Below are 14,887 nucleotides of genomic sequence, written 5' to 3' on the forward strand. Positions count from 1 at the left end.
GGGAACAGAGGTGTGGGAGCATCAGTGAAGAGTAGTGAGGTTAAGGAAAATAGTATAGAGAAAATAAATATTCTACATCAAACTTACCTTATAAGTAATATCAATTTAGTTTGATATTTTCATTTTAATTTATATCTGTGAAAGACAAAACAAAATAAGTTGCAATATTTATAATATATATTTTACAATACAAGAGACAAAGTAGGAGATTAACAAGGGTAAGTGAGGGTGAGTGAAATGCAGGAAGGTTGATGAAAAAGGAAAAATAAAGAGATAATAAAAACAAGTGAGCTTGAGACAAACGAAGTAAAGGAGTGAGAATATACAACTAGTAAAGGAAAGAGTGACACAAAGGAACTGAGTAAGAGAGTAAAGCAAGGTAAGGAAGGGAGTGTGGGTCATTTTTAGGGAGTAAGCGTGATGGAAGAGGAGTGATAGATTGAGAGGATCCAGAGACTGAAGCTAACAGACAGGCTGTGATGGAAAGGGAGTGAGGATGTGAGAGGATATAGAAAGTGAGAAAAGAAGTGAGTGAAGTGTAATAAAGTTAATGAGAGAAGGAGCATTATTGAGGGAATGAAGAAAAGAAACAAAGGGAAGGGGAGTGAAGTAGAGTGACTGACAGCTAGAAATTGATGGATGGGAGAGAGGTAATGAGCCGTGAAGGAGTGGTTAATGAGAATAAGTGTGGAAAATGGAATAAAGGAAGTGAGGTGAGGGAGAGTCAAAAAATGCAAGCGAGGGTAAGTTAAGAAAAGTGATAGAGGGTGGAAATAGGTAAGTGAGTATAAGAGAATTGGATAATATTATATATTTAATAATACAAAATACAAAATAATTTCAACAACATGTTAAATGGTTTATTTTTGCTGTTCTCAGAATATATTGAATTTCACTTAAAACAGTGACTTCAAAAGTACTCATCATATAACAGCGGGCAAAAAAAAACACAATCAAAATGATTGTGTTTAAAAAACCCATTAAATAATTACTTAAATAATGTAATTTTTTTAAAACCATATCTAAACTCACTTTTGATCCATCCACTTTTCCACGAGGCCAAATAGTATATGGAAAGTCCTTTTTTATGGAAATTAGTCCACTGTTTTCGTAATGTCTCATTTACCCGACTTTCTGAAAGAAAAGCTCCAACATCTTTCACGTTATGAAACAAGAGTTTTATTTCCATCTCTAGTTTACATTTAATAAATAATTCCTATAATACTCACAGCACACTTTATATAATAAACATATACTATCTCTATGAGAACTACATGTTTTTTATTACCTTCATCACTCTCATTCAGAAAGTAATTTTGAAGAGTAAACTAAGTTATATTAACTGCTGCAATCTTCATAGGTCAATTACCTTCCCTAAAATTTCGGTTGTAAGAACACCAGGTAAGAATTTAATAAGTCAGAAGGCAAACGTTGTTTGAAAGTCAATTGAGTATCATCACAGAGCTGCCAACCTTTTTTACATTTTAAATAAACTGTGTAATGTCCTGATGTTGTTGAAGGACCATCATGGTAAATAATTGCTGCAGTTGTAAAGGTTCTTCCTGAAATTGATAATTGAGAAGCCACAACATTTTTAATTAATGTAGTCAATTTAGTCCCATCAGGTCTACATCGTTGGAACATTAAAATAACATACTGTCCATATCTTATTAAAAATAAAGTTGATAACATTTCAGATTTACATTGACTACACACCATGTTTTGATTTGCTGCTCTAACTAGATTATAAAAATACACTGATTTGCAGTCTGGTAAAGTCAAATATATAAATCTTTCAGTGTCTACTGTAGTACTACTTGAAAAGGAGCAATTGTCACAATCATGTTGCCATTTATAAAAAAGGCCAAAAAGATTTTCTACATCTACTCCTTCATCTTGTAAAACAACAAGCATATACATTAGAAATTCCTGACAATCTTGCTGAATATTCTGTGAAAATTGATTTAGACCAGAACATATGTCTAAAACCTTTCGAATTTCAGAAACACTTTGTATTTTTGTTCTATCACTGCTACATTTCCCAAACACAGAATTTAATAAACAACAAAGTGTTTGATCGCGATTTTCAGCAATCTGTTCTTTTACAGTTTGGAGAAAGAAAACAACATTAACCACTACATTAGCATAGCAGTTGACACCAGAACTATTTTCAAACTGAAATCCAACAACATCTTTAACTGAATCCATTTCCTTTCTGCTTACAATTACTGGTTCATCTACTTTTTTTCTTTTTGCTACAACTTCACTACAATTTTTCTCATTTCTTCTTTTTCGGCCAACCACACGCTTTTCAAACAGAGGATATTGAGGTAAATTTGGAGCATACTCTCTTCTTAACCTATTATATTCTTTTACACAATTTAGATCTGCATTAATCTTTGTCTCATCAAAATCAATCAAGTACAATCCAGATAAAGTTCTCACTCGAGATAAAGCAACATATGCCATGCCCACCTTGAACACAGAATTTCCAATATTCACCAAAGCAGTATCAACACTTAAACCTTGAGATTTATGAATAGTTACTGCATATGCTAAAGAAACAGGAAACTGTTTTCTGCGGACATATAAATCTTTCACTAGCAAAAAGCAAGCAGAACAACGAGTGATTTGTTGTACTTCTTCAATACCATCAAATTTAATTTTTATAATTTCAATTCCATCTCTATTTCGGTAATTCACAAAATCTACAACATCACCCATTGCTCCATTTACTAAACCTCTTTCCACATGTAAATTACGTCGTAAAATTATACGACAATTTAAAGATGCATACAGAGTCTTTTCCATACCAGCAGTTTTGGATATTGTCTTCTCTAAAGAATCCAATTTTGTTTTCAATTTTTCTGACAAAATAATAGTGGCTCCTTCATGTTTTATTTTATCAATAGCTTCCAGTTTCACAATCTCTTGATTTTCCAACTTTAACATTTTGCTGTTGAAGATTGAACATTCTTGCAGAGTTGGCATCAAGCATATCACAGATTTGTTTTCAGGAATTTTCTTAAAAATATTCTCTGGGAGAATATTTTCCTTTGGAAACAAATTTGAAATTAATCGTGCATGTAAAGCTTCTTTGCCATGCTCAGTTAGTTTTCCAATTCTTACATCTTGTAGAATATTTTTTATAATCTTCATCCTTTGCCTGTCGCATATTTTGAAGTAGTTCTGCATATTTGAAATTTAGCCATATGTTAATATTTCCAATGCTTCCTAAGCACTTCCTGGTGTCTTCATGCGTAAGCATTTTAAACACTGGCTGTCCTTTCACTGGAGTTAGTTGCAGTAGATCTCCAAAAACAATTATGTGTTTTCCTCCAAATAACACTTCATAGTCTGTTTTAAGAATTTCTTGCATTCTTAAATGCACAAAAGCAAGCATTACATTTGATACCATGCTTACTTCATCAATGATAAGAAGTTTAATTTTCTTTAGGACTCTTGAAACTTCACAACAAGCTTCTCCCGATAGCTTGTGGTATTGTAATTTGTTATCATGCTCCACTGGCAGCATCAATAAGCGATGTAAAGTAATCCCTTTAATGTTGATGATTAATCAAATGGCATTTTCTTTGTTTCACTAGACAGCCTTCACATCCAATTACAGCACATACACCTTTATTGATGTCTTCTGTGACGTTCTTTTTAAAAGTATAGGTTTGCAGAACTTCATAGAGACAAACATTCTCAAGGTGAGTACTTCTATTTGGATAGTATGTATCCAACATGTTTGTCTTCAAAATATCTGTACTATCTGGTTCTTTCTCCGCCAAATACTCAATTTCTTGTACAGATTTCAAAACTCGGTTTCGTGTTGCAGCAAGACCTAGACTCACCCAAATGATGGTTCTAGATTTGGCATATAGACTTGCTGATGACAACCGATCAGAACATTCATATGCTCCAATTTCTCGATGCGACAACATCTTCAGACTGTAACTGTATAATTTCTTGCTTAGACTCTTTTCTTGTGAAATTTCCTCCCACATTTCCTTCAGTTCCGTCTTTTCTGATTTTGTGATGTAAGACGTCACATATCGAGCCACAGCAATAGAGTTGTCAGCCACATATTGAATATCCATGTTAGCATTCCACATGGATAAAATGACTGGGTTGTAGTCATTTATGAATTTGGATTCCTCATTTCTTCTTAGGTTGTATGTATTTTTGGGTGATTTTCTTGTCACAGTATGTCGGAGAGAAGACATAAAATTGTTGACTCTTCCTTTCGATGTTACTGGACGTGGAAATGCAAAACGACATTTCGTGTAGAACTTGTCCTTGGATTTGTATTTTCGACGACAGTATTTCCCACAACGATGGGTTTGAAAGCGTAAAACTTGATGTCTTAAATTGTTTTCTTCTGTACTTTTCGGAACAGCACATGTAGAATACTGCTCAATGAAACTCATCACTTTCTCATCTGAATCTGTTCCAAATGTTGGTGCATCTTTAATCCATAGCAGCATATGTATATGAGGAGCACCTCTTGCTTGATACTCCTTTCTCCAAAAGAAATCCAACACCTCTCCAAGCGGAGGATTTTTTTTGTTTGTAATAAAAGACATCATAGCTTCAAACCTATGATTGAAATACCTGCATACATTAACTGGATCCAAAGAGCACAGTTCTCCAGGTGTCTTGTATTCAATATTTTCAATGTTTTTATTTGCCTCTCGTAGAAATTCAAGTAAGTCTTCCCAAGCATATTCAGCACAGCTAAGAGTGAGGAACCATGTAGGAGTTCCTAAGTTTCTTAGCATACATTTCAATTCACCATGACGACGGTACCAATACTCGTTAGTATCACGCTGACATGCCATGAGATTAATTAGCTGAGATTCCAAAACACTGTCTTGCAGTTTCACGTTATCCATAAAGTCCCTTGCCGAAACATTTTGCAGATGTGCTACACTTTTCAATATATGGTTTACTGCATAGGAAAGTCCAGACAAGTCACTCTCAAACAGTAGATGGAACAAATATGGAATGCATTGACGAAACCTTGGATCTTCTGCATATAATCTTGAAGTCCGGTTTTCAGATGCAGGAATTTGAACAGGTCGGTCGTCATATCGTCCACCTTCACCTGTTGGAAATAACTGTGGAAAGCAACGAGCTTCTAAACTTTCTTCCCATACACTAATGGGACTTCCTTCGGCTTTTTTCATCTGAAACAAGTCAATAGCATTACCCATTACTTCTTTGGAATGCAATGGATGAACACTATAATGTTCGTAAATTTCTTCACTTCTAGAGACATCAACTTTTTCTATTTGTCCAGCAGAGACATCAGTGTCGTCTTGTACAGTTGTTTCCTCATCTCCCACATACACATTTTTATAGTACTGATTATTTTTTACCAGATACAACGTTGCCTTCTTGACTTTCCTAACATCCACTAATTCTTGCCAGATTTTCTTACTTTTTGTCGGAACACCATTAACTAGAATAACCAGAGGTTCCTCTTCTACTTTTTCAACACCAATGGTATCAATATTTTTCTTAAAATCTAGAGGCAAATAAACAACTCTTCCCTTTAATCCTCTCTGTAAATCTGAAGGAGGCAATTTCCCTGTCTTAGGCTCCATGCGACCAATAGCCTGAAAAGGATGCATTTAAATCCATCAATTCAGAAGGAATGTCTACCAACTCCAGATTATTATGAACAGCTCTAGCAGGCATTTTATTTTCATTTAATTTATTATAGCAATATGTACAAATACGTTGATCAGAGCCCAAATCAAAACAATTTTCAACCAACAAATAAGTTGCAAAATCCTTCCACTCATTATTATTTATCTTTTCGCTTTTTACATATAAATCAACTAACCGAGTCTGATGCTTATAATGAGTCCGTCGACAACAAACACAAGAAAAATTAGGCCTTTCACCTGAATTGACCGTAAACTTTATAATTTCATTTTCAAATTTTTCTGTACTTAAAATCTCTACATTCTCTTCTACATTACCTTCCATTTCTGTATCAATTTCTGCACTAACCTCTTTTTCACCAAAGTAACAAAACTCAATTTCATCACAAATGTTTTAGACATCTAATTCAGTTCCAAGCAAAAGAGCACTGTTTAACTGTTTTAGTTTAAGTGCTGGACTTTTTGCATAGTACAACCTTCTCACTAATTTCCTCACTTTATTATGATGCACTGCTAACATCCTAAAATGGTGACAAACACTCTGACATACTTTTCTTGAAAGACAAGCCAGTGAATGCCCTTGCAAACCTGTTTTTTCTCTCACTCTACAAGGATCTAACTCTTGTAAAATTTTCCTTTTTTGTTTCACAGTTTTCTTAGTATATGTCCGTAAGAAAGTGTGAAACAAATCAATTGATTCCTGTCGGACACTACAAATACTACTACAATTCCATGTATACACTGGAGCCTTAGGACATCTCCCTAAAACTTCATCAGCTAACACCTCTTCTGTATTTCTAGGCACAATCTCTTCTTTTTCAACCGGACAACCGTCCTTCACCTCATATGCTCGACCACTGGTGTCAACTGCATGCACCCAATCATTTTCCTGAAAGTAACTTTCTTCATTAAAAAATGGCTCAGAACTTGAACTATGCTTCCATTCTCCAGAAAAAAACATCACAAAAATTAGTTCGATTAATTACTCTCCTCCACTTACATTTTTATTTAAACACATTATTTATCGTATCAAGTGTACGAATTCTATTCATTACTAAACAAAACAATATATTTTTCACTTTAAATGCTTCATCCACGATCTTAACTATGTTTTTTTTTCTTGTAAAAAGCTGTCTTTTGTTTATAACTTTTTATATTTTTTAATAAATTCGATATAATCCTGTTGTAAAACATTCGTCTACGAATGTCAGAAAATTGTTTGCTTCTTCTATTGATTTTCAAAATATTGTCTCCTTGTACACGTCTAACAATTGTAGAAGGACATCCTGTCTTTTTTGAAATTACACGTGTTTCAGTCTTTTTATTTAAAAAACTTTTTTTGGCTTCAAATTTAAATAATTTCCTAAGAAAATTTGTACTTTGCTTACCAGGAGCATTTTTCTTTTTCTCTGAAGATTTTATTTTGGTTGGTTCTTGATTTTCTTTTTCCTTAGACCTTAATTTTCTCTTATAATTTTTGTCTCTCCTTCTTTTAGAAGGCATCTTTCTCTTTGTTTGTATAGATGATTGTAATCTGTGGAAAACAAAAAATAACATATTATAGACCACTACAAACATATTACATAGCAATTACAATAAGTAAACAATATAAACACTAGTATATAACAAAACGCTAATTAAATTACATGTGCTTTGCTTTCTGTCAAAAACGATTAACTAATTAATTTTGATGTCTTGTTTATATATAGATGGTCTGTTTTTGGCCTGTAGATACAGAGAAATAATTAGTGCAGAGACACACATAGTGCTTGCACAGACATAGATGATAGATTACATGTAATATCGTGCACATGTGCCTCAGATCACACCAAATCTATTGCATTTTCAATGCTTGTTTACCTTGCTTCCATCAAGAAAGCAGTCAGATGCATCACACATTTGCCATAAATTTAGAATGTTAGCACTCTAGTTGCTCATTATTTCAACCTTCACTCACAGTGTAATCTTAGACAGATTAATTGTTTTTTAGATATAATGTACCATGTCTGTCACTGCCAACAGTATGTGTGACACCGAGGGCGAGATCTATTGCATTTTCAATGCTTGTTTAGTTTGATTCCATCAAGAAAGCATTCAGATGTGTCACACATTTGCCATAAATTCTGAATGTTTGACATTAATACTGGTCCAGGGATAGTGTAAAGGTTTCATTGGGATATTTACAAACCGCTTGCACAATGTTAGATATAATTTACTAATTTATGTTATATCTTCTTAATATATAGGTGGCCTGTTTTTGACCTGTAGATACAAAGAAATAATTTGTGCAGAGACACACATACTGCTTCCACAGACAGAGATGGTACATTACATGTAATATCATGGACATGTGCCTAAAATCACACCAAATCTATTGCATTTTCAATGCTTGTTTACTTAGGTTCCATCAACAAGACATTCAGATGTGTCACACATTTGCCATAAATTTTCAATGTTTGATATTAATGCTGGTACAGAAATAGTGTAAAGGTTTCATTGGCATACTTACAAACCGCTTCCACAATGTTAAATATTATTTATTATTTAATGTTATGTCTTGTTTATAGATAGGTTGTCTGTTTTTCGCCTGAAAATAATTTGAAATAATATCAGCAGAAACATATATACTGCTTGCAGACAAAGAGATGGTAGACCCTGGGCATTAAAGTCAGTCGGGACCTCTCTATGCATGCCCAGATCAGCTCGGTTGTCTCCTCCTGTTTTCTTTCCCTCCGAATCATCCGAAAGGTGTCCCGTTTCTTTTCTTCTGACGCCCTCAAGCTCATCATCCTGGCCATGATTAGTTCCCGCCTCGATTACGGGAACAGCCTGTATGTGGGCATTCAAGCGTATGAACTTCGCCGCCTACAGGCTGTTCAGAATCAGGCCGCCCGCCTTATCCTTCACCTCCCGAAACTTTCCCCCATTACCCCCATCCTGAAAGCACTTCACTGGCTCCCCATCTCTCAGAGATCCCTCTTTAAGATGGGCTGTCTGGTCTTCATGGCTCAGGCCCGCACTGGCCCAGCCTTTATCAACTCTCTCATCACTCCCTATACCACTAACCGTTCCCTCCGTTCCTCTAATCAGTTCCTTTCCAATGTACCTCGGTCTCGTAGATCCAAAACTGGAGGCACCAGATTCTCTGTTTTGGGTCCCTCTTTCTGGAACTGTCTCCCTCTGTCGATCAGATCAATTACTATTTACTCCCAATTTCGTAAGGCCCTAAAAACCCACTTGTTTTCTATTGCATATTCTGGTTAAACAGTTTAGGCTTCTCTCATTTCCCTCAGCTCCTACCTCTAGCGCCAGGAAGCCTCTTGGTCACAGTGCGCTTTATTAAGAACCTTTTTCATTTCATTTCATTTCAGATGGTAGATTACATGTAATATGGTGCACATGTGCCTAATATCACACCAAATCTATTGTATTTTCAATGCTTGTTTACTTTAGTTCCATCAAGAAGGCATTCAGATGTGTCACACATTTGCCATATATTCTAAATGTTAGCACTCTAATTGTTCATTATAGCAAGCTTCACTCACAGTGTGATTTTAGACAGATTAATAAAATTTTAGTTATAATGTACCATGCCTATCCCTGCCAACAGTATATGTGACTCTGCCTAACATCACAATAATAGGTGAATCAAGCTTCAGTCACAGAGTGATCTTAGGCACATAATCAGAATGTTAGATATAATGTACCATGTCTGTCTCTGCCAACAGTATGTGTGACTCTGCTTAAGATCACACTGATGGGTAAATGAAGCTTCACTCACAGTGTGATCTTAGGCACATGATCAGAATGTTAGATATAATGTACCATGTCTGTCTCTGCAAGCAGTATGTGTGTCTCTGCTCATATTATTTCACTTTCTCTACAGACGAAAAACAGGCCACCTATATATAAGCAACACATAACATTAATTTCTCATTACATGTAACATCCTGCTAATCTGCCTAAGATCACACTGTGAGTGAAGCTTAATTCACCCATCAGTGTGATCTTACGCACATGTCCACAATATTAATATATATTAGGTAGACTCTCACAATTTTAACATCTCTCACAGCATTGGTGGGAAAATGCATAAACACACAACTATGTCAAAGATTGCGCACGCATATTGTAAATATGTTTCTCTTTTTTGTATATTCTATCTCAATTAATACCATTAAAAAAATAATTTCCAGCAATGCATCCTTTCACATGGGACAATCCCATGACCTTACCTTATGTAATGTGAGAGATGTTAACATTGTGAGAGTCTACCTTATAAACACACAGCTATATCAAAGATTGTGCACACAGCTTGTAAATATACACCCGGACAAGAATATGAAATGCCATGAGAGATCTTATAACTGTGAGAGTCTACCTTATAAACACACAGCTATGTCAAAGATTGCTTTGTCTGCCTGCATATTTACAAGCTGCGCGCACAATCTTTGACATAGCTGGGTGCTTATGCATCTCCCCACCATTTCATATGGTTTTCTATCTGCTATTCCTATCCCTCTCCAGACATTCACTCCTTCCACCCATGCTACAGTTTGCACAATGTGCTTAAAAAAAATGACCATATTTACAACTCCAATGAAACCATCACACAATTTCTAAACCAGCATTGAATCCAAGCATACATTTTTTTTTATAAAGAAGTCTACCTTATAAATACACAGCTATGTCAAAGATTGCGCACGCAGCTTGTAAATATGTCTCTCTTTTTTTGTATATTCTATCTCAATTTATGCCATTTAAAAAAATAATTTCCAGCAATGCATCCTTTCACATGGGGCAAGCTCTATGTGAAAGGGCCTGCGTCAGTCTTACACCTTCTGTGAGGCAGGTGCAAAATTTTGACACAAAAGCGTCCTAAAAGTGACGCAGTGAAATCTCATAGATTTCACTGCGTCATTTGTACAACCCTTCTTTGCGTCAATACGCCCCCTTTGCATACACTACACCTGACGCACATATAATATGGCACAGGGCTTTACAAAGTGACGCATCTACCTAAATGCTTCACTTTGTAAATATAACTCAACAAGGTGCAATTTTTACATCACTGCTGTGTCACAAAAAGTGACGCACCAGCGGCATAAAAGTGACGCATGGCTTCATAAATGAGGCCCTCAAGCGCACCACAGGGAGAAACAGTGTAAAATATGGTAGAAAAAAAATAATTTCCAGCAATGTATCCTTTCACATGGGACAATCCCATTACCTTACCTTATGTAATGTGAGAGATGTTAACATTGTGAGAGTCTACCTTATAAACACACAGCTATGTCAAAGATTGTGCACACAGCTTGTAAATATACACCCAGACAAGATTATGAAATGCCGTGAGAGATCTTATAACTGTGAGAGTCTACCTTATAAACACACAGCTATGTCAAAGATTGCTTTGTCTGCCTGCATATTTACAAGCTGCGTGCACAATCTTTGACATAGCTGTGTGCTTATGCATCTCCCCACTATTTCATATGGTTTTCTATCTGCTATTCCTATCCCTCTCCAGACATTCACTCCTTCCATCCATGCTACAGGTTGCACATTGTGCTTAAAAAAAAATGACCATATTTACAACTCCAATGAAACCATCACACAATTTCTAAACCAGCATTGAATCCAAGCATAAAAAACAATTTATAAAGAAGTCTACCTTATAAATACACAGCTATGTCAAAGATTGCGCACGCAGCTTGTAAATATGTCTCTCTTTTTTTGTATATTCTATCTCAATTTATGCCATTTAAAAAAATAATTTCCAGCAATGCATCCTTTCACATGGGGCAAGCTCTATGTGAAAGGGCCTGTGTCAGTCTTACACCTGCTGTGAGGCAGGTGCAAAATTTTGACACAAAAGCGTCCTAAAAGTGATGCAGTGAAATCTCATAGATTTCACTGCGTCATTTGTACAACCCTTCTTTGCGTCAATACACCCCCTTTGCATACACTACACCTCACGCACATATAATATGGCACAGGGCTTTACAAAGTGACGCATCTACCTAAATGCGTTACTTTGTAAATATAACTCAACAAGGTGCAATTTTTACATCACTGCTGTGTCACAAAAAGTGACGCACTGGCGGCATAAAAGTGACGCATGGCCTCATAAATGAGGCCCTCAAGCGCACCACAGGGAAAAACAGTGTAAAAAATGGTAGAAAAAAAATAATTTCCAGCAATGCATCCTTTCACATGGGACAATCCCATGACCTTACCTTATGTAATGTGAGAGATGTTAACATTGTGAGAGTCTACCTTATAAACACACAGCTATGTCAAAGATTGTGCACACAGCTTGTAAATACACACACAGACAATAATATGAAATGCCGTGAGAGATCTTATAACTGTGAGAGTCTACCTTATAAACACACAGCTATGTCAAAGATTGTTTTGTCTGCCTGCATATTTACAAGATGTGCGCACAATCTTTGACATAGCTGTGTGCTTATGCATCTCCCCACCATTTCATATGGTTTTCTATCTGCTATTCCTATCCCTCTCCAGACATTCACTCCTTCCACCCATGCTACAGGTTGCACAATGTTCTTTAAAAAAAATTACCATATTTACAACTCCAATGAAACCATCACACAATTTCTAAACCAGCATTGAATTCAAGCATAAAAAACAATTTATAAAAAAGACTACCTTATTAACACACAGCTAACATTATAGAAAAAGGTAAAAATATCATTCCTTAAATCACAGAAACACACACTATGATACTTGTAAAAAATCTTTAAACTCTCTATCTTTTTTAAAAGATTCATTACTCACATTTAAAAATGGTTTGGAAGATGTCAAACAGTGTCAGTCACAGTCAACAGATATTCTTAAGCAGAATCTCTGAACAATGCTTCCTTCACTGAGAGCCTTTCAATAATGGCACAGATTCTTTCTGATTTCAGAGCCATATTCTGGCACATAGCCAATTAAAATTATTCCCCCCCAAATTCAAAACCAAACTACACATTTTAATTGGTTGAAGATTTCAAGACTTTAAAACTCACATAACATTCACCCATCCCCCAGTGCTCATTCACCAAGTAACCATGGTAACTCCCTCTACAACCAACACAGAGTTCACAAGTTCATTTCACTATGTTGCAAACAATCCATCAAGCCTGCTTGACCTCTCAATCTACTAGCTAATAAAATGCAATGTTTCTTTAAATTACTTTTTCTCAACCATTGAAATGACTTATTACAAAAAAAACATGCAGCCTAATTTTCAGTGGAGATTTTTAAGAACGCTCCAATCATATCTACTTATTCATCTGTACTGATTCTCAAACACTTTTTTTTCATAATCAAACTGCCATTTCATTTCCACAACTCATCTGACTAGAAGCACACCTACCTTCACACACCTATCTTCAAAATGACAAAAGTCTGGTTTGTGGGGCATAGCTATGTCCACTGGGCTCAAAAATATGCAACTAACAGAGGTATTTACAACCTTGATTTACCAAATGTAGACATTGTATGGATTGGACAAAGAGGATTAAGAAGTCACCAATTGATACCATTGGTAAAATCCTTTATGCATTTACCACACCCTGACCTTATAATTGTGCACTGTGGTGGAAATGATTTAGGCACATTGAGTGGGGTAGGTCTGGAAATGCTTTTAAAGGACATCTTTGGGCAATTGATGTCACTTTTTCCAAATACTGCCTTGATATTCTCTAATATATGCCAAAGGCAAAAATGGAACTGGTCCAACCAATTTTGTCCACAGATTGAGAAAGCAAGGAAACATGTAAATAAATCTGTTTCTGCTTACATGAGAGACTATGGTATGGGTTCCATTTACCACAACAACTTGCGTTACAACATGCAAGACATCTATAGGAGAGATGGTGTTCATTTTACACAAAAAACACCCACTTAACACAACAGCTCTTTTCAGAGCTCACTTACCACTAAACACTCTACATTATGTTTTTACTCTATTTTTTTACACTGTTTTTCCCCGTGGTGCGCTCCCGGGTGCGCGTACCGGAGAGCGCACCGATGAGCGCAGCCAGCGCTTACCCCGCAAAAACTTTAAAAAAAATAAATGTTTTTTTGCCCTTCAGGGTCCTTCTAGGCCCGCCTCAGAAAAACTACGGAGTCAGGGGGTGTCTACTCTGCCCCCTTTTAATTATATCCCCCTTTCTTTTTTCACCTCTTGTGTCTCGATTCTACCGAGACACAAGATGGCGGACTCTCCAGACTGTTTAGAATGCTGACAGACACCCGACAGCCAATCAGCTTTCCGCTCGCGCACTCCCGTAGCGCGCAGGGTGCGCTCCCCGGTACGCGCACCCGGGAGCGCTCGGAGCGCGCCTATACATATATATGTGTTTTTGAAGTTAATTTTCGAAAAAACCACTGGAGCAATTTTCAGCAAACATAGCAAAGGCACATCTGCGTACCAGTCCCTACATTTTTGCCAAGTTTGGCGTAATTCCGTTCAGCGGTTCGGGCTGTAGACTTGTCAGACCGTCCTATGGAAATTAACATGGGGAAAACACGTTTTGGGACCCCCCTTTTTTCTCAGGCCCCACTTCACGAATCCCCTCGAAACGTTCAGGGAAGGAGCGCCGCAGAGCTGGCCAAAATTTTCGAAAATTTCACACAAATTCCTCAACCGGCGCCAGAGTTATTCCCAGTAGAATGTTACGGATTTCCTATGGAAAACAATCCTAACTATAACTACCTACTGGCGACCGCCAGTAGGTAATATATATATATATATATATATATATATATTAGAGTTAGTTAGATAGGCTTTATTCAATAACATTTTTATCATAAAAGCATTTTACAGAGTAAAAAAATTGTAAGGCAAATTTTTAAAAGACTGTTAGAAATTCTGCACGAATAGTAAAATATCATAAAATAAAGCAAATAAAAGAATATCACATCATATCTTTAAAATAGTCATAAGTCTATAGGTCCAAGGTTTCCGTTGCAGAAGAAAGGGAGGTTTCGAACCATAATGTTCCCCGGCTTGCGATGAGTGCACTGGAACAAAACCAGAGTTCCTTGTCCTAGGCAGTTGTGATTGCCTTGCAATTGTCTCGGTACATTTGTCTGATTAACCAGGCACGCCCCAAGAATTTGGCTACACCACAAACAATTGTCAGAGAGGAGGTGTCAGTTTTCAAGATACGCAGGGCCGCAATGTGGCTCATAAAGCC

Source organism: Lissotriton helveticus, chromosome 5_1 (genome assembly GCF_964261635.1).
Source record: "Lissotriton helveticus chromosome 5_1, aLisHel1.1, whole genome shotgun sequence".
In the NCBI taxonomy this organism is placed as follows: Eukaryota; Metazoa; Chordata; class Amphibia; order Caudata; family Salamandridae; genus Lissotriton; species Lissotriton helveticus.